Here is a 21,771-nt window from a genome sequence, read left to right on the forward strand (position 1 = left end):
ATGTATGTGTAATTGGAGGAGGTTGGACATGCTGTGGATAAAGAAATCTGAGTTGAGAGTTTTGCTTGTCCGAAGCCCTGCATAGTAGTGTGCTGATGGGTGCATTACTCATGTTTTACCACTAGGAGTCTCCAGAGCTCTCATCTCTCTCCTGGCTCAGTGCAGTGATAGTAGTCCTGCTTTGTCTTGCAGGGTGGATGTTGGAGTTACTGTTGGAAATTATATAGGATAATGGCCTCGATTCATCATTCTCTTTGAGATAACTTTTTCCAGTTTGTTAAATTACCGAATTCGAAGTTTAGCGATTTCTAGTTGTATTCATCAAGGTTTTTCCTCATTCGGTGTGAATTCGATAACAATTCGGTAACCATTCGGTAACGTGTCGATATTTCCATTTTACAGTGGTACTTTAACACAAGGCCATAAGATTCCCATGGAATTGTGGGTAAAAGGCAGTCCTTTGAGCACTACGTAGCAACATTCTGAATAGGGCTTTACACCTGGACCAGGATTCTGAAAGTGGTTGGGACAATCCCACAATTTGATAGGAGCCTTTTCTAAAAAATTATAGTGCAGCTAGCAAATTAGTTAACCCTGACACTGCCTGTGTTCTCTTACAAGATGATTCAAGAGAAATGCAGATGTCGTGTTATAGCAAATAAATCTATTCTCTTACAAATGTATATGGTTGCAGACCTTATTCTTGCCCTTCTGCGCCTTTGAATCACTCTCAGCTGATACATAACCATTTCAAATGGCTCCATCTTCTCTGTCAGCAATGATCTGACAGGAATAACGACAGAGCAGTGAAGGAGATAACTAATCCTAAATGTAACGCTAAACCACGCCCACTTTCTTTTTCATGAATTGCACTTTATTTCGTTTTAGCGAATCGTTACCGAATCGTTACCGAATGTTCGCTAACAGCTGTAGATAACTTTGATGAATCCTGAAATGAAGTTAACAAATTCGGTATTTTACCAAACTGTTGTTAACAAATTTGCTAAGTGTTGATGAATTGAGGCCAAATTCTCCTTGCCTGATTTCTTCCACCTGGCCTTCAAATTCCTCCTTATTTCTAAGGTAAGTCAGACAAACCCTGGCCTGGGAAAGCTCTCTGAAGGCCGGTGACACTGATATAGACTGTAGAGTATTGTACCATGTCAGCCATCCGTAAAAGCAAGAAGATTCGAATCAGGATGATGCTATTTACAGTGCTGCCCATGATTATTCATATTCCAGAAAAATGTTGACTTAAAGTTACTTTTATGCAACCAGCAAGTAATTTTTTTTCACGGGAAATACGTGTCTCCCAAAGGACAAGACTATGTACAAGAGGCATTATTGTGTGTGTGTGTGTGGGGGGGGGGGGGGGGGGGGATAGAATCTCAGCTTTTATTTACAGTTGAGCAAAAAGTGTCCAGTCCAAAATTATTCATGCCCTTCTCAATATTCAATAGAAAAACCTCCACTGGCTATTATAGCGATCAAACACTTCCTAAAATTGCAGACCAGCTTTTTGCATGTCTCCACAGGTATTTTTGTCCATTTATCTTTAGCAATAAGCTCCAAATCATTCAAGTTGGAGGTAGTGATGGGCGAACACCTGGATGTTCGGGTTCGGGAAAGTTCACCGAACATGGCCGAGATGTTCGGCATGTTCGGGCCGAAGTCCGAACTTTCCGAACATCCAGCTTTTGGGGGCCATATGGGGTCGCAGGCATAAGGGGGGAGCATGCCCCGATCGCGAGGGGGGTCGGAAATTCCCCCCACCCCCTCCGCTAGCGCTCCCCCCTCTGCCCGCTTCCCCATACAAAAGTTTAAGCAAAGTACCTGTAGTGGATGGCCTGGCAGTGGGCGGCACTGTGGAGTGAGGAGGAGGAGTCCGGAGAGTGACGAGTTGAGGGAGGCCGGGCAGCGGAAGTACCCTTGTGGTACTTCCGCCCTTTCTCTGACCTCACGCCCGCTGCCCGGCCTCCCTCAACTCGTCACTCTCCGGACTCCTCCTCCTCACTCCACAGTGCCGCCCACTGCCAGGCCATCCACTACAGGTACTTTGCTTAAACTTTTGTATGGGGAAGCAGGCAGAGGGGGGAGCGCTAGCGGAGGGGGTGGGGGGAATTTCCGACCCCCCCCCCGCGATCGGGGCATGCTCCCCCCCTTATGCCTGCGACCCCATAGGGGGGCAGTATTCGGCCGAACAGGGGCCCTGTTCGGCCCTGTTCGGCGGTCATTAGAAGTTCGGGGCGAACCCGAACTTAAAAGGCCGAACACCATCAGGTGTTCGGCCGAACGCGAACATCACCCGAACAGGGTGATGTTCTGCAGAACCCGAACAGTGGCGAACACTGTTCGCCCAACACTAGTTGGAGGGTCTTCTTGCCATCACCCTGATCTTTAGCTCCCTCCACAGATTCTCAATTAGATTCAAGTCAAGACTGTGGCTGGGCCACTTCAAAACGTTTATGTTGTTGTCTGCTAACCATCTCTTCACCACTTTTGCTCTTTTGCTGTGTGTTTTGGGTCATTGCCATGCTGCCATGTCCACTGGTGCCCAAGGCCAAGTTTCTACGCAGACTGCCTGATGATGTCGTTGAGAATCCTCATGTATTTTTTTTTTTTTTTTTTTTTTTTTTCATGGTGCCATTTACATGATTAGGTTCCCTGGTCCATTGGCTGAAAAAACACCCCCAAAGCATTAGGTTCCCACCACGTTTGACAGTGGGTATGGTGTTCTTAGGGTTGAAGGATTCTCTTTTGTTACGCCAAATAAAGGAGGCATTATTGTGACCAAACATTTGAATTTTTGTTTCGTCTGACCTTTGGCCAGATCAACATTTGCAAAGGCCAAGTGAGATTTTGTGTGCCTTATCTGGAGAAGTGGTGTCCTCCTTGGTCTGCATCTGTGGAACCCAGCAGTGTGCAGTGTCCGTTGCATTGTCTGCCTTGAGACATTGCCACCAGAAGTGCCCAGATTCACCAGGATGGCTTTGGTGGTGATCCTGGGATTGTTTTTACCTCTCACTGTCCTCCTGGGCAGCACAAGTGTCACTTTTGGCTTTCGATCACGTCCTCTCAGATTTTCTACAGTGCGGGACATCTTTTTTACTAATACTTTGCACTGTAGCCACTGGAACTTGAAAACATTTAGAAATAGAGATGGCCCGAATGGTTCCCGGTGAACTTCTGTGGTTTGCGATCACGGAGAACTGCAAACTTTTCCGGAAGTTTGATTCGCCCCCATAGTGCATCATTAGGGTCAACTTTGACCCTCTACATCAGTCAGCAGGCACATTGTAGCCAATCAGGCTACACTCCCTCCTGGAGCCCCCCCCCCCACCTTTTAAAAGGCAGGCAGCGTCAGGCTTTTCACTCACTCATGTGCCTGCAGTAATTAGAGGGAGAGCTGCTGTGCAGAGACCTATAGGGAAAGCTTAGTTAGGCTCTTGTAGGTTTGTTAGCTTGCTCCTTGCTGATTCTTATTGCTGATTCTTATTGCTAAAAAAAAAGCACCCCTCAACAGCTCTTATGAGAGCTAATCTTGTTCTTGTGCACATTATAATACCCATGACTGCATATACCTACCGGTTGTTCACTTCAGTGCACCCACCTACCTATGTGAGCGCACGCAGTGTCACTGTGCCTGTCCGGTACCTGTCTGTGTGACAGGTGCACATTGTAATACCCTTCACTGCATATACCTACCTGCTGTGTTCAGTGCACCCACCTACCTAAGTGAGTGCACGCAGTGTGATATACCTTTCCGTGCATACCTGTTAACTGCACCTGTGTGACTGCACAGTGTATTAGTCTAATCAGTGCATACCTTTCACTTCATCCCCCCCCCCTCCTCTTGTCAGGACTAGAGATGGCCCGAACCTCCGATTTTTGGTACGCGAACGTGAACTTCCGCAAAAGATCGGTTCACACGAACTTTTGTGAACCGTAATAGACTTCAATGAGGAGGCGTACTTTGAAAACTAGAAACATTTATCCTGGACAGAAAAGTGATGGAAAAGATGTTTCAAGTGGTCTAACACCTGAGTTTTTTTTTTTTCAGTGACTACAAGAGGGAAAAGAGAGAATTCAAAAAGACCTTATAGTTTTTGAGAAAATTGATTTGAAAATTCTACTTCTGACCGTGGGAAAATTAAACATCCGCCGAATTTAGCGGTTAATAGCAAAGCTCCTTTAAAAGCTAGAAACGCCAAAATTGCTGGAAGTGTTAAGAACAGTGGGAACAAGAGGAACTTTTTTTTTTTTTTACCAAAAAGACCTTATACTTTTTGAGAAAATTGATTTCAACCACTTGCTGACCGCCCACAGCCGATGGGCGGCGTCAAGGGCTGGGCCCAAATCAACCGCAATACGCCCATCGGTGGCGGCAGGCGTGGTTATGCGGCGATCGCGTGTGGAGATCTGCCGCTGGCGGCTGGCTCCGGCCACCCAGCGCTCTTACCCGCCGCCCGTACGGAAGCAGCGGCGGGTAATTAACTTTCCGATCGCTGCATACAAAGTGTATAGTATGCTTTGTATGTATGCAAAGCGTATTATACAGGCTGCCTCCTGCCCTGGTGGTCCCAGTGATCGAGGGACCACCAGGGCAGGCTGCAGCCATCACTGTCTGCACCTAAGCACACTGATCCTGCCCTCTGATCGCCCACAGAACCCCTCAGACAAATGCCTCAAAATTTGCCTGTGAATAGGATGTTGGGCCCCTTAGCGCACCTAGGCTGCAAACAAGTGTCATGTGGTATCGCGGTACTCAGGAGAAGTAGTATAATGTGTTTTAGGGTGTATTTTTACACATACACGTGCTAGGTGGGAGAAATCTCTCTGTAAATGACAATTTTTTTTATTTTATTTATTTATTTTTGTCCATTTACAGAGAGATTTCTCCCCCCCTAGCATGGGTATGTGTAAAAATACACCCCAGCAGTTATTGTCTTCTTACAGTTTGCAGCAAGTTCGGCACAACCCCCCGCTGCCACCATCCACAATGGTTTGGTTTCTGCGCTCTGACTCTCATCGCAGAGTGATGAGCCAGCCAGAGCCACTTGTATACGTACTGGGAGGGGGGGGGGGGGGGGCGTGGCTTGATATAAGTGACCCCCCCTCCGGTGCCATTTTAGATCGATCACACAGGAGGAGGACAGCAATGCATGAGGTGGTCAGGTCGGGAGCAGCTCGGTCGGGAGCAGCGTGAAGCAGCTGCTGCAGTCCAGCCCCAGCTGCCCAGCCAGCTAGTTCTCGGTGGCAGCCTGCCCACTCGCCCAGACAGACAGGTACCCAGCAAGCACCCTCGCCCAGCCCAGGCAGCAGGCCACCACCGGCTACCCAGCCCAGGGTCACAGGCAGCAGGCCCCAGCCGCCCAGCTTGCCACCACCAGCTAGCTACCCCAGCCCAGGGTCACAGGCAGCAGGCCCCAGCCGCCCAGCAGGCCACCAACAGCTACCCCAGCCCAGGGTCACAGGCAGCAGGCCCCAGCCGCCCAGCAGGCCACCACCAGCTAGCTACCCCAGCCCAGGGTCACAGACCGCATCGCCCAGCAGGCCACCACCAGCACAGGGTCACAGGCAGCAACGCCCAGCAGGCCACCACCAGCTAGCTACCCCAGCCCAGGGTCACAGGCAGCAGCGCCCAGCAGGCCACCACCAGCTAGCCACCCCAGCCCAGGGTCACAGGCAGCAGCGCCCAGTGGCGGATCTAGAGGGGTGCAGGCATGGCTAGTGCCATGGGCGCCAGCACACCATGGGCGCCATGCCTGCCCCCATGCTGCCTGCCACCTCTGCATCCTTGCCGCTCTTCTACTATGCCTCCGGTCCCCCGCGCCCCCTCCCCCGTTCCTTCCCACCTCCGCATCTTGCGCTTCCCTCCCATGCTGCCTCCGGTCTTCCGCGCCCCCGCCCGCCGGCTCTCTGTCCCTGCTGTCAGACTTTACTTTAGCGGCAAGAGGCGAGACAGAGAGGGCACACTCCATACACCGTCGCGTCACATGCGGAAGTGACGTCATCAACCACTTCCTGCATTTGAAGCGCACCGGACGGGAAGTGTGCGCCCTCTCTGTCTCGCCTCTTGCTGCTAAACTAAAGTTAGACAGCAGGGACAGAGAGCCGGCGGGCGGGGGCGCGGAAGACCGGCCACCGGAGGCTTCTAGCATGGGAGGAACGCACAAGATGCGGAGGTGGCGAACATCTAACTCTAAGCCAGGTCCAGGAACAGAGAGCCGGGAATGTCAGTGGTAGAGGTGAGCACTTCACCCCTCCTCCTTATAATCTAACCCCTGCTGCATTCTGCTGTATGTCACCACAGGGCCTCTTTACTGCATTCTGCTATATGTCACCACAGGGCCTCTTTACTGCATTCTGCTATATGTCACCACAGGGCCTCTTTACTGCATTCTGCTATATGTCACCACAGGGCCTCTTTACTGCATTCTGCTATATGTCACCACAGGGCCTCTTTACTGCATTCTGCTATATGTCACCACAGGGCCTCTTTACTGCATTCTACTGTATGTCACTACAGGGCCTCTTTACTGCATTCTGCTATATGTCACTACAGGGCCTCTTTACTGCATTCTGCTATATGTCACCACAGGGCCTCTTTACTGCATTCTGCTATATGTCACTACAGGGCCTCTTTACTGCATTCTGCTATATGTCACTACAGGGCCTCCTTACTGCATTCTACTATATGTCACCACAGGGCCTCCTTACTGCATTCTACTATATGTCACCACAGGGCCTCTTTACTGCATTCTGCTATATGTCACTACAGGGCCTCTTTACTGCATTCTACTGTATGTCACTACAGGGCCTCTTTACTGCATTCTGCTATATGTCACTACAGGTCCTCTTTACTGCATTCTACTATAGGTCACTACAGGGCCTCTTTACTGCATTCTGCTATATGTCACTACAGGGTCTCTTTACGGCATTCTGCTATATTTCACTACAGGGCCTCTTTACTGCATTCTGCTATATGTCACTACAGGGCCTCTTTACTGCATTCTACTATATGTCACTATAGGACCTCTTTACTGCATTCTGCTATATGTCACTACAGGGCCTCTTTACTGCATTCTGCTATATGTCACTACAGGGCCTCTTTACTGCATTCTGCTATATGTCACTACAGGACCTCTTTACTGCATTCTGCTATATGTCACCACAGGGCCTCTTTACTGCATTCTGCTATATGTCACTACAGGGCCTCTTTACTGCATTCTGCTATACGTCACTACAGGGCCTCTTTACTGCATTCTGCTATATGTCACTACAGGTCCTCTTTACTGCATTCTACTATAGGTCAGTACAGGGCCTCTTTACTGCATTCTGCTATATGTCACTACAGGGTCTCTTTACTGCATTCTGCTATATTTCACTACAGGGCCTCTTTACTGCATTCGGCTATATGTCACTACAGGGCCTCTTTACTGCATTCGGCTATATGTCACTACAGGGCCTCTTTACTGCATTCGGCTATATGTCACTACAGGGCCTCTTTACTGCATTCGGCTATATGTCACTACAGGGCCTCTTTACTGCATTCGGCTATATGTCACTACAGGGCCTCTTTACTGCATTCTGCTATATGTCACTACAGGGCCTCTTTACTGCATTCTGCTATATGTCACTACAGGGCCTCTTTACTGCATTCTGCTATATGTCACTACAGGGCCTCTTTACTGCATTCTGCTATATGTCACTACAGAGCCTCTTTACTGCATTCTGCTATATGTCACTACAGGGCCTATTTACTGCATTCTTCTATATGTCACTACAGGGCCTCTTTACTGCATTCTGCTATATGTCACTACAAGGCCTCTTTAATGCATTCTGCTATATGTCTCTATACGGACCTCTTTACTGCATTCTGCTATATGTCACTACAGGACCTCTTTACTGCATTCTGCTATGTCACTACAGGGCCTTTTTACTGCATTCTTCTATGTCACTACAGGGCCTCTTTACTGCATTCTGCTATATGTCACTACAGAGCCCTTTTTACTGCATTCTGCTATATGTCACTACAGGGCCTCTTTACTGCATTCTTCTATGTCACTACAGGGCCTCTTTACTGCATTCTTCTATGTCACTACAGGGCCTCTTTACTGCATTCTGCTATATGTCACTACAGGGCCCTTTTTACTGCTTTCTACTCTGTCACTACAGGGCCTCTTTACTGCATTCTGCTGTATGTCACTACAGGGCCTCTTTACTGCATTCTGCTGTATGTCACTACAGGACCTCTTTACTGCATTCTACTATATGTCACTACAGGGCCTCTTGTTTTCCTTGTAATTTGCTTGTGTGATTCCATCCACACTTTTGGTGGTATAATAACAATGTATAATATTACAGAATCACGTTTTATTATTCACAGTTCACTATTCTGCTCAATATAGGCAGGTTTCCTTTACATCACAGGAGGCTGATTTCTGGGACTCTTGTATGAAGCAATGCTTGGCATTAGTGGAGTGACGATGTTAGAGTAGCAGGATTTCCAGAATTAGATGCTGTTAGACTCTGTTGTCTCATCTAATTTACCATCACAGGGATATCATTTAGTTGTGATTTTTCATCGGAATCATTTGTCATCTGCAACGCATTTGCTAATTCTGTTACAGGGGTGCAGGTATACCTTGTGTGGGGAGGGGGGAGGGGGGGGATTGGGCTGGCTGTGCAAGAGGAGCTTACAATCTAACTTCTGCCGCACTTGGCTACCTAATTATTTGATCTTGATGCCCCTGACTGTAATGCTTATTGTCAGGCACCTGGTTACTGAATTATTGCATCTGGAGGTGTGTAACTACTTAATAAAAACTACTACTAATCTGGAGGCATGTGACTACTTGGTTGGGGGGGCGCAATCTCAGTGTTTGCCATGGGTGCTATATTGCCTAGATACGCCTCTGGCAGCGCCCAGCAGGCCACCACCAGCTAGCTACCCCAGCCAAGGGTCATGGGCAGCAGCGCCCAGCAGGCCACCACCAGCTAGCTACCCCAGCCCAGGGTCATAGGCAGCAGCGCCCAGCAGGCCTCCACCAGCTAGCTACCCCAGCCCAGGGTCACAGGCAGCAGGCCCCAGCCGCCCAGGCAGCAGGTCACCACCAGCTACTCCCGCCCAAGGTCACAGGCAGCAGGCCCCAGCCGCCCAGGCAGCAGCCAGCAGGCCACCACCAGCTACCCCAGCCCAGGGTCACAGGCAGCAGGCCCCAGCCGCCCAGGCAGCACAGCAGGCCACCACCAGCTACCCCAGCCCAGGGTGACAGGCAGCAGGCCCCAGACGCCCAGGCAGCAGGCCACCACCAGCTACCCCAGCCCAGGGTCACAGGCAGCAGGCCCCAGCCGCCCAGGCAGCAGGCCACCACCACCAGCTACCCCCGCCCAGGGTCACAGGCAGCAGGCCCCAGCCGCCCAGGCAGCAGCCAGCAGGCCACCACCAGCTACCCCCGCCCAGGGTCACAGGCAGCAGGCCCCAGCCGCCCAGGCAGCAGCCAGTAGGCCACCACCAGCTACCCCAGCCCAGGGTGACAGGCAGCAGGCCACCACCAGCTACCCCAGCCCAGGGTCACAGGCAGCAGGCCCCAGCCGCCCAAGCAGCAGCCAGCAGGCCACTACCAGCTACCCCAGCCCAGGGTCACAGGTAGCAGGCCCCAGCAGCCCAGGCAGCAGGCCACCAGGTCACAGGCAGCAGGCCCCAGCCGCCCACTAGCTGAGCTACCCACCAGCTACCCCAGGGTCACAGGCAGCAGGCCACCAGCTACCCAGCCCAGGTCACAGAGGCTCCTAGAACTCTGCTCGCTGCCAACCACATAACTGAGAAAGACCCTGAGGCTCAAAGAGCAGCCGGAGTTCTGAGGCTTTGGCCGCCCCCCCTTTTCCTCCTCCCCGGCTCCCCCTACAGCACCCTGATGTTGAGAGAGATGTCAGGCGTACTCACGCTGGCCTGTAAAGGACAATTTTTTGATTTTGACAATTAGACAATTGTCTATTTACAGAGATATTTCTCCCACCCTGCATGGGTATATGTAAAAATACACCACAATTTTTTGATTTTGACAATTAGACAATTGTCTATTTACAGAGATATTTCTCCCACCCAGCATGGGTATATGTAAAAATACACCACAAAACACATTATACTACTTCTCCTGAGTACGGCATTACCACATGTGTGGCACTTTTTTACACCCTAACTGCGCTAAGGGGCCCAAAGTCCAATGAGTACCTTTAGGATTTCACAGGTCATTTTGAGACATTTGGTTTCAAGACTACTCCTCATGGTTTAGGGCCCCTAAAATGCCAGGGCAGTATAGGAACCCCACAAGTGACCCCATTTTAGAAAGAAAACACCCCAAGTTATTCCTTTAGGGGTATGGTGAGTTCATAGAAGATTTTATTTTTTGTCATAAGTTAGCGGAAATTGATTTTTTTTTTTCCACAAAGTGTCAATTTCCGCTAACTTATGACAAAAAATAAAATCTTCTATGAACTCACCATACCCCTAACGGAATAACTTGGGGTGTCTTCTTTCTAAAATGGGGTCACTTGTGGGGTTCCTATACTGTCCTGGCATTTTAGGGGCCCTAAACCATGAGGAGGAGTCTTGAAACCAAATGTCTCAAAATGACCTGTGAAATCCTAAAGGTACTCATTGGACTTTGGGCCCCTTAGCGCAGTTAGGGTGCAAAAAAGTGCCACACATGTGGTATCGCTGTACTCAGAAGTAGTATAATGTGTTTTGGGGTGTATTTTTACACATACCCATGCTGGGTGGGAGAAATCTCTCTGTAAATGAACAATTGTGTGTGTAAAAAAAAAAAAATCAAAACCTTGTCATTTACAGAGAGATTTCTCCCACCCAGCATGGGTATGTGTAAAAATACACCCCAAAACACATTATACTACTTCTCCTGAGTATGGCAGTACCACATGTGTGGCACTTTTTTTTTGCAGCCTAACTGCGCTAAGGGGCCCAAAGTCCAATGAGTACCTTTAGGCTTTACAGGGGTGCTTACAATTTAGCACCCCCAAAATGCCAGGACAGTAAACACCCCACAAATGACCCCATTTTGGAAAGTAGACACTTCAAAGTATTCAGAGAGGGGCATGGTGAGTCTGTGGCAGATTTCATTTGCTGTCACAAGTTAGCAGAAATGGAAACTTTTTTTTTTTTTTTTGTCTGTCATTTTCCGCTAACTTGTGACAAAAAATAAAATCTTCTATGAACTCACCATGCCTCTCAGTGAATACTTTGGGATGTCTTCTTTCCAAAATGGGGTAATTTGGGGGGTATTTATACTATCCTGGAATTTTTAGCACCTCATGAAACATGACAGGTGCTCAGAAAAGTCGGAGATGCTACAAAATGGGAAAATTCACTTTTTGCACCATAGTTTGTAAACGCTATAACTTTTACCCAAACCAATAAATATACACTGAATGTTGTTTTTTTTTTTATCAAAGACATGTAGCACAATAAATTTAGACAAAAATGTATACAGAAATTTTACTTTATTTGATACATTTTATCACAAAGTTAAAAAAAATCATTTTTTTTTTTTTGACAAAATTCATGTCTTTTTTGATGAATATAATAAAAACTAAAAATCACTGCAGCAATCAAATTGCACCAAAAAAAACTGTATTAGTGTCAAGAAAAGGAGGGAAATTCATTTAGATAGTAGGTTGTATGACCGAGCAATAACTCGTTAAATCTGCAGTGGTCTGAATGGGGGGAAAAAAAAGGCTCTGGTCCTTAAGGGGTAGAAAGACTGTGGTCCTCAAGTGGTTAAAGTTTCAAAGAAAAAAGAGCCGATTCATTAAAAAGAACCGGATCATTTATGAACTGCTATTATAGCTTAGAATGCGTCCTGTGCACCGCGTAATTTTTTTTTTCCAGATTTTCCACGCTCAGCACATAAAAATAAAAAAAAATATAGTTTGAGAAAATCAATAAAAAAAAAAAATATATAAGGTGTTTTTGAAATTTTGTTTCCTCTTGTAGTCACTGCCCTCCTCTACATACCTGCAAATTTGGTGTTTTTACTATGTAAGGGGATTTTGCTATTAACCCTCCTGGCGGTCTAATAAATTCCGCCAGGAGGCAGCGCAGCAGTTTTTTTTTTTTTTTTAAATCATGTAGCGAGCCCCAGGCTCGCTACATGATAGCCGCTGCTCAGCAGCATCCCCCCGCCCGCTTCAAGCGCCTTTGGCGATCTCCGATCAGGAAATCCCGTTCAAAGAACGGGATTTCCAGGAGGGCTTGCCCCGTCGCCATGGCGACGGGGCGGGATGACGTCATCGACATCGTGACGTCATTGGGAGTCCCGATCCACCCCTCAGCGCTGCCTGGCACGGATTGGCCAGGCAGTGCATGGGGTCTAGGGGGGAGGGCGGCGCGGCGCGACGGATAGCGGCGATCGAATGCGGGGCGGCGGCGATCGGTGTGCTGACGCAGCTAGCAAAGTGCTAGCTGCGTGCAGCAAAAAAAAAAAATTAAGAAAATCGGCCCAGCAGGGCCTGAGAAAACCTCCTGCGCGGTTACCGCCAGGAAGGCTGACCGCTAAAATCGTTGGGCATTAAAGAGAACCCGAGGTGGGAATCACTAATACTATTGGGGCACAGAGGCTGGTTGCGCACACTAAGACCAGCCTCTGTTGCCCCATCGTATGCCTCCATGTCCCCCCTGCTCGCCGCTATAGACCCTGCAGTGCTGGCGACACGCAGCGTGTCGCCAGCACAATGTTTACCTTAGCGCTGTCTGTCAGCACCGCTCCCCCGCCTCCTCCGCATCGGCGCACCCGCCCGTGTCCCTTCCCTCCCGCTGATAGGAGGGAAGTGACGCAGGCGGGTAGCGGCGATGCGGGGGAGCGGCGCTGACAGACAGCGCTAAGGTAAACATTGTGCTGGCGACACGCTGCGTGTCGCCAGCACTGCGGGGTCTATAGCGGCGAGCAGGGGGGACATGGAGGCATACGATGGGGCAACAGAGGCTGGTCTTAGTGTGCGCAACCAGCCTCTGTGCCCCAATAGTATTAGTAATTCCCACCTCGGGTTCTCTTTAAAGTCTATGGGAAAAATGCGAACACAAACTTTTTTTTTAAAAAAAATTGTGGTACCCGCGAAAGCGAACCACCGAAGTTCGCCGGCGAACCGTTCGGGCCATCTCTAGTCAGGACGTGGTTGACTATTTAACACAGAACACCTCATCTTCTGCAGCCACCAGCGCTACTACAAGCACCACATCTGCTGCATTGGACACTTCGCAGGAGTTATTTGGTGGGGAAATCACTGATGCACAGCCATTATTGTTAAACAAGATGAAGACGCTAAGCAAGTTACGCCACCTCCCATATGTCTGAGTTAGGCAACACCATGGACGTAAGGTGTGAGGAGGAGGAGGAAGTACCTGCTGTTGGTGCAGTTTATGAGGTGTCTGAGGCAAGCAAAGCTGGGCAGGATGATTATGATGACGATGATACGGATGCCACATGGGATCCTAAGACAAGATGACCAAGGGGACAGTTCAGAGGGGGAGTCAGAGAGGAGTAGGAGGAGACTAGTTCCTGAAAGAAGCAAGGGGAGCTTGTCGTCAAACAGCTGGTGGCAGTGTCCATCATGTATCGCCACCTATGGACAGCCAGCCAACATGCCCTTCAACGTCAGCTGCTGATGCCACCATAGTGCCATCACCCCAGGGGGGGCTCAGCGGTTTGGACATTTTTTTAATGTTTCTGCCTCAGATCAGAGCAATGCCATCTGTTCTCTCTGCCTCCAAAAATTGAGCCATGGAAAGGCCAACACCCACGTAGGGACAACTGCCTTATGAAGGCACATGGACAAAAGGCACAAACTGCAATGGGAAGACCACCAGAGGAAAAGCAGCACACAAAAGAAAAGCCACCCTCCTTCTCTTTCTCCTCCAGATGCATCATCTTCACCCGCTTTCTCCCTTGCACCTTCACAATCACAGCCACCCTCCTCCACTCCGCCTCTGACCTTGAGCGGTTCCTGCTCCTCTGACCACAGCAGCCAGGTGTCTGTGAAGGAAATCTTTGAGCAGAAGAAGCCAATTTCTGCCAGTCACCCCCTTGCCCGGCGTCTAACAGCTGGCTTGGAGGGAACTGTTAGCTCATCAGCTGTTACCATACCAGCTGGTGGACTCTGAGCCTTCCATAAATTTGTGGCCATTGGGACTCCGCAGTGGAAGATACCAGGCTGCAATTATTTCTCTAAAAAGGCGATACCCAAACTGTACCCTGAAGTTGAGAGGCAAGTGGTGTCGTCCTCTCTGGCACACAGCGTTGGGTCAAGGGTCCACCTGACCATGGATGCCTGGTCTGCCAAGCACAGTCAGGGCAGGTACATTACTTATACAGCCCATTGGGTCAACCTGGTGACCGCTGGCAAGCTTGTGACACCTCCACGGCTTGCAGGCAGGCCTCCTGCCACATCCTCTCCTCCTGCTACATCCTCTTCGCTGTCATCATCCTCCTACTTGGCGGAGTGGCAGTTCAACTCTGCTGGAGCTGTGATCTCCTCTCCAGCTACACAGCTCCAGCTCCCCAGGGCCTATGTTGCATGCCAGGTACGACTGTCATGCCATCTTAGACATGTCTTGCCTAAAAGCGGAGAGTCACGCTGGAGCAGCTCTCCTGGCTACTCTTAACAAACAGGTGGATCAGTGGCTGACCCCGTACCAGCTGGAGATCGGCAATGTGGTGTGTGACAATGGCAGCAATCTCCTTTCCGCTTTGAATTTGGGAAAGCTGACACGTACCCTGCATGGCACATGTGCTGAATCTAGTCATTTAAACATTTGTGTCAAAGTACCCAGGCTTAGAGGACATCCTGAAGCAGGCCAGGACGTTGTGTGGGCATTTCAGGCAGTCTTACACGGCCATGGCACACTTTGCGGATATTCAGCGGAGAAACAAGTTGCCGGTGAGACGCCTTATTTGCAATAGCCTGACAGAATTCGACCCTCCTTATGTTCTCTCGCCTGCTAGAACAGGAGAAAGCCGTCACCCAGTACCTCCTACAACTACAGTAAGACACACTTCGGGGAGATGGGGATGTTCTGGCCCAACAACTGGACACTCCTGCCAAATGCATGCAGGCTCATGCGGCCGTTTGAGGAGGTGACCAACCTGGTGAGTCGCAGTGAAGGCACCATCAGCGACTTGATCCCGTATGCTTACTTCCTGGAGCTCGCCGTGCGTAGAGTGGTGGATCAAGCTGTGGAGGAGCGTGAACAGGAAAAGTTACAGGAGGAAGCATTGTGGGATCAATTTTCATCAGAACCAGATGTTTCCTCAACACCTGCGGCAGCACAGAGGGAGGAGGAGGAAGAGTCGTGTGGGGAAGAGGAGTCACTCGGATGATGAGGAAAGTGTTTCTTTGGAGGAGGCAGCGGCAGAAGAACAACCGCAGCAGGCATCGCAGGGGGCTTGTGCTGCTCAACGTTCCCGTGGTATTGTTGGTGGCTGGGGGGAGGAGGACTTACTTGACGTCACTGAGGAAGAGCAAGATAGTACATCTGGATCCAACTTTGTGCAGATGGCGTCTTTCATGCTGTCCAGCCTGTTGAGGGACCCCCGTATAAAAAAAACTCAAAGGGTATGAGCTGTACTGGGTGGCCACGCTACTAGACCCTCGGTATAGGCACAAAGTGGCGGAGATGTTTCCAAATCGCCACAAGCCACTGCCGGTAATCTTTCTCCCACGTCCATGCAGGCAAGGACAGGACGCTCCAGCGATCTCATGGTGATGTCGGACATTCGGACATTCTTTAGTCCAACGCCTTAGCCCTTCCGGATCCACCCTACACCAACGCCTCGACCAGCAGGTAGCCGACTACCTGGCCTTAAGTGTGGATGTAGACCCTGTGAGCAGCGATGAAACCTTGGACCACTGGGTGCACAGGCTTGACCTGTGGCCAGAGCTGTCACAATTTGCCATCCAACTTCTCTTTCCCTGCCTCAAGCGTCCTGTCAGAAAGGACCTTCAGCGCAGCTGGAGGCATTGTCACTGAGAAGAGAAGTCGCCTAAGTCCCAAAAGTGTTCAGTACCTCACCTTTATCAAAATGAATGAGGCATGGATCCCGGAGGGCTATTGCCCACCCGAAGACTAAGTCAGTCCCCCGCACACAGCATCTCTGCCTGCACTCCATGTGACTGCCTGCCCCAAGACTAAGTCGGTCCCCAGTCCCCACACAGCACCTCTGCCTGCAGGCCGCTTGACTGCCTTCTCTGCAACCACAAACCGGGTCCAGGACTCCAGGTGGATTCATTAATTTTTAAGCTATGCACACGTGCCAATTCCCCTTCGTGATCATTACCTTGCCGCGGTGAAGGGGCTTGTGTATCACAATGAAGCAATGACCGATGGCTATATGAGTGTCTCGGGGGGGGGGGGGGGGGGTTTCACACCCAAGATAAGGTTGTTGCTTCATTGTGGACAGACCAAATTTGTTCAGCTGGACAGTGCCTGTTGTTCTATCATTGAGCTACCACAGCCCGGTGACCATATGGGCTTGAGAACCGCCACGGCCTGCACTCTCGCCATGGTGCGCACCAGTCCAGCACGGCCGTCACTACACAAACAGCTGTTTGCGGTGCGTTACACAGTGTGTTTGGTGTGTCAGTGTGAAGCAGTACTCTAATTACACTCCCTGATTGATGTATACATTGATGTATTTCTAAATTAATGTCCAGCGCTGTGTAATATGTTGGTGCTTTATAAATGCAATAATAATACACATGCAAGATGTTTTAAAGCACTTTAGGCCTGCAATTCAGCATTCAATGTGATTTCTGCCCTTAAAACGCTGCTTTGCGTCAAATCCAGATTTTTTTCCCCGGGACTTTTGGCGTCTATCCCACTCATCCATGCAAAAACTCAGATGTTAGACCCCTTAAAACATCTTTTTTCAAATAACCTTCCAGGACAGGTGCTACATATGAGATTTAGGCCCGCCCCCAACAGGAAACACAAAGATCTAGCTCTCTATAAGTTCCACCTCTAATCTCTACCTGCCAGTTCTTTGTGTTTCCTGTTCCGGGGAACACCTAGCTCTCTAGCTAGGGAAGGTGGTCAGCAGCCAGGCAGTGCTGAGGCCATCCAAGAACTAGTATGTGGGGTAGCCCTATCCTGGTTTGGTCTGAGGTTACCTGTATCCACGGTTGTGGAAGCCTTTGGTGGAGTCGGCAGGTGCACGGCAGCCAGGGGAGCGACTTTGGAGACAGCTAAGGCAGAGGCCATACGCCCGACGGAAGAGGCTGACACCAAGCGGAGGCGGAATGGTGGCCTCGGGAAGGAGCGGTGAGCATTACAGCATGTCCAGGCGGAGGCGAGGGCATTAGCGCTGTGGATGTGGAACTTCCGCCCTCACGGTGATGTCACGTCCGGTGACGTCACTTCCGGATCCGGATCGGGCGCCTGTTTAGAGGTCGCAGCGTCCATCTCCACATGCGGTGGCGTTCTTGGAGGAGATGGATGCGAAACAGAAGACGGCAGATCAGGTAAGTGGGGCAGAGTCGGAGGACAAGTGCCCGTCTGATCTGCGAGGTCTGATGTTGCTGGCTGGATCATGGAGGTCTGACATGCGGATGATGGCTGATATTATTTGCCGCTGTCTGATCTGGTGGTCTGAGCAGGGAATCAAGTATATGTACATACCTGATAAATGGGGCAGTTTTTGATTCATTGATGCATACCCTGTTATTGGGGGTTATTATTATGTTATTTAAACACATGTTTTTCGGGTAAGATAATAGCATGTTACCTTAGAGCTAGACAGACTTAATCATTTGTTCACTTATTTGCCACAATGTATTAAGGATTATTATGCAGTAATCCAGAGTTAGATATGTTTTGACCATGATGGTCTTATTCATCTCTGTGACTTAGTAAAATAGTGGCTGATTCAGCTGGATATTTATCAATATAATATTCTCATGTATGGAACATTTAGGAGAATCCGGTATTGATTGCATTATTTGTATGTTTTCTAGGATGCTATGGAGTCTGATAGCTCTGATAGGCCCAGGAGTTGCATTTTATGTAATAAACCTCTACAACTGCACTGGCCGAAAGCATCATGCCAAAAATGTATATCAAGTATTATTAATGAAGATAACACTGCTTCCTGTAAAGACTTTATGTTTACAATGCGCCAAGAGATGGTGGAAACTTTTAAGGCCTTTAGGGAAAGTTTGCCAACCACCTCAGGACAGGAGCAGCAGACGAGACAGACAAGTAAACCTAAAAAGGCTACTAGAAAGTCACCCAGAGTAGTCTACTCCTCAGAAGAGGAACAGGAAAGTCATCAGGAGACCGGGGAACTGGATTCTAGGTCTGCTGAGGAGTTTTCAGAACAGGAGGAAACTGATGAGGCATTTACATCTTCTAGATTTAAATTCGCGTCAGAAGAAACTGAGGAATTGCTTAAAGCAATCTACTCAACCCTTGACATACCGCAAAGGAAGATAGCTGAGAAGTCGTTACACGATAAATTATATTTGGGCATGGAACCTTCGGAACAGTTATGCTTCCCGGTTCATAGCTCAATGAAAAATGTAATATCTTTACAGTGGAAGGAACCTGAGAAAAGACTATTTATCTCAAAAGGATTTAAGAGAAGGTTCCCATTCTCAGAAGAGGATGCTAAATTGTGGGAGTCATGTCCCAAGCTGGACGTAGCTTTCAGTCAGGTAGAAAAAAATAACGAACTCGCGTTTGAGGACCTGGGTCGTTTAAAAGATCCAGGGGACAAGAGGATTGAATTCTCACTAAAGAAAGCCTGGTCAGCTAGTGCGACTAACTTTAAGCCAGCCGCAGCAACTACCTGCGTTTCACGTACCATGTCTGTATGGTTAGAAAGAATAAAGAAATTGGTGAATGAGGATGCACCAAAAAAGGATATTCTAGAAGCAATTGAGGTAGTTGAAGGGGGTAACGATTATGTGATTGATGCGGCCTCAGAATCCTTGATAGTAACTGCAAAATCCACAGCACTTATAAATAATGCAAGACGTAACCTATGGTTGAAAACATGGGATGGTAGCCAGACATCAAAGGCTAGGGCTTGTAGCCTTCCTTTTTCTGGGGATTTACTGTTTGGGCCACAACTGCAGGAGGTGTTAGAGTGTACAGCCAGTAAAAAGACAACTTTTCCCAAGAAACGGAAATTTGAGCCTAAAAAGAAACCATTTTTTCGGAGAAGACAAACACAAGGCAGAGAACAGCAGAGACGTAAGCCTTGGGCAAACAATAGGGGGTTCCCCAAGAAAAATCCGTTGTTTAGAACAACGGAAAATAAGGATAAACCATGACGCCAGCAAGGTGGGAGGAAGATTAAAGACATTTCTATTGGGTTGGAAGGAAATGACAAAGAACAAGTTCATTCTAGACCTAATAGAAAACGGGTACAAGATCCAATTTTCAAGATCTCCTCCCAAACGATTTTTAATGACTCAGTCCCCCAGAGTGCCAGAGGAAAAAAACGCTATGCTACAAATAGTACAGGATATGCTGGCAAGAGAAGTAGTATGCAAGGTCCCAGTAGATCAGGAGAAACAAGGGTTCTATTCAAGAATTTTTTTGGGTAAAAAAGCCCACGGGGAAGTATCGGCTGATACTAAACCTCAAACCTCTGAATCCTTATATAAGGTACGAGAGATTCCGAATGGAGACAGTCTTTACGATGCGAAACCTTCTATCTCCAGGCTGTTTTATGATCAATATCGATCTAACAGATGCCTATTGGCATATCCCAATAAGAAAAGAATCTCAAGCTTTCCTTCGGTTTTCTGTAAAGACAAGTTCAGGTCTAGAACATTTTCAATTTTGCTGTCTCCCATTCGGTATCTCTTCAGCACCCAGAATATTTACAAAAGTAATGGCGGAGATAGTGGGGGCTTTACATCTGAAGGGCATCCTGATAATACCCTATCTGGACGATTTGCTGGTAGTGGCCGACAGTATACACAAACTGGAGGACAACAAGAGTTCAGTAATGGATCTCTTAGAACAGACGGGGTGGCTAGTGAATCGACAAAAATCAAATCTGATTCCAACGCAAGAAATCCAATTTTTAGGATTCAGAGTAGATTCACTGTCCCAGAGATTATATCTGCCACAGGACAAGGTAATAAAGCTCCAGACTTTGATACATCAGTGTCAGGGAGAAAAAAGTACAACTATAAGACTTGTGATGAGGCTGATTGGCTTTTTAACCTCCACAGCTCCAGCAGTATATTGGGCACTGATGCATATAAGACCACTACAGCAGTGGTTGCTGCAGAATTGGAAGGGAGTCCAGTCAGATCTGGATCGGACTCTTTCTATGCCAACAGTTGTCAAGCAGTCCCTAAATTAGTGGCTACAGGAGGACAATTCAACAAGTGGTCGTCTATGGAGGTGTCCAGTAACAAAAGTACTAACGACAGATGCCAGCCTCACAGGTTGGGGGGCCCACATAGAAGGCATATGTTTACAGGGCACCTGGTCAAGGGAAGTGAGGACGCAATCATCCAACTTTCGAGAATTACGGGCAGTAAAGGAGGCACTGACTCAAACAGTAGACAGAATAAGAGGCCACCATCTCCAAATCCGGTCAGACAACATTACAGTAGTAATGTATTTAAACAAACAGGGGGGCACGAAATCGGAACCACTCCTAACACTAGTACTGGAGATATTGAACTGGGCAGAACAAAATCTACAGTCAATCTCAGCGGTACATCTCAAGGGTTCGCTAAATACTATGGCAGATCTCCTGAGCAGAAAGAAACTGTCAAATTCAGAACTAAGTCTAAGTCCAAAAATATTCAAAGAGCTGACACAGAGATGGGGCCATCCACAAATAGATTTGTTTGCCAACTGGGAGAATACTCACTGCAATCAGTTTTTCTCGCTAGACCCAAGAGGTGCTTTAGGGGTAGATGCGTTGGCCCAGAGATGGGACTTTCACATGGCATATGCTTTCCCCCCAATACCTCTATTACCAATACTGTTACAGAAGCTAAAATCAACAGCAATGTATCTGATATTGATTGCTCCAAACTGGCCAAAACGTATCTGGTTCCCGATGATAAAATCGATGTTGGTGGACAAACCAGTACAGTTGAAAGACAGACTCAACATCCTCAGAAAAGGAGAGCGGACTCAGATTCCCAATCTTCAGCTGACAGCGTGGTTTCTGAGGGGCAAATCTTGAAAAGAGGTCTATCTGACAGGGTCACAGAGACTATACTTAACAGTAGAAAGAATGTGACGAGGGCAATCTACTCGAAATATTGGAAAAATTTTTGTAGTTGGAAGAAGGATAAAGGTCTAAGATCCAATAGACTGGCCACAGTTCTGGAATTCTTGCAAGATGGAATAGAAAAAAAGCTGGCGCTAAGTACCTTGAAAGTGCAGGTTGCAGCCCTTTCGGTTTTTCTTAATAGGCGGTTAGCCTTAGAACCTTTAGTTGTAAGATTTTTCAAATCAGTAGAACGTTCCAGGCCGGTATGGAAACGTTCGTATCCCAGATGGGACTTAACTTTAGTTTTGAATATGTTAATGAGTGATGAGTTTGAACCATTAAGGGATATTTCGTTAAGATTATCAACAATGAAGACAATTTTTTTGATAGCAATTACCTCAGCGAGGAGGATAAGTGAGCTGGAAGCTCTAAGTTCGGTTGAACCATTTTGTTTAGTTCTCCAGGACAGGGTAGTTTTGAAAACAACAAGTGAATTTTTACCAAAAGT

The sequence above is a fragment of the Hyperolius riggenbachi genome, chromosome 10, assembly GCF_040937935.1.
Source record: "Hyperolius riggenbachi isolate aHypRig1 chromosome 10, aHypRig1.pri, whole genome shotgun sequence".
Taxonomy (NCBI): Eukaryota; Metazoa; Chordata; class Amphibia; order Anura; family Hyperoliidae; genus Hyperolius; species Hyperolius riggenbachi.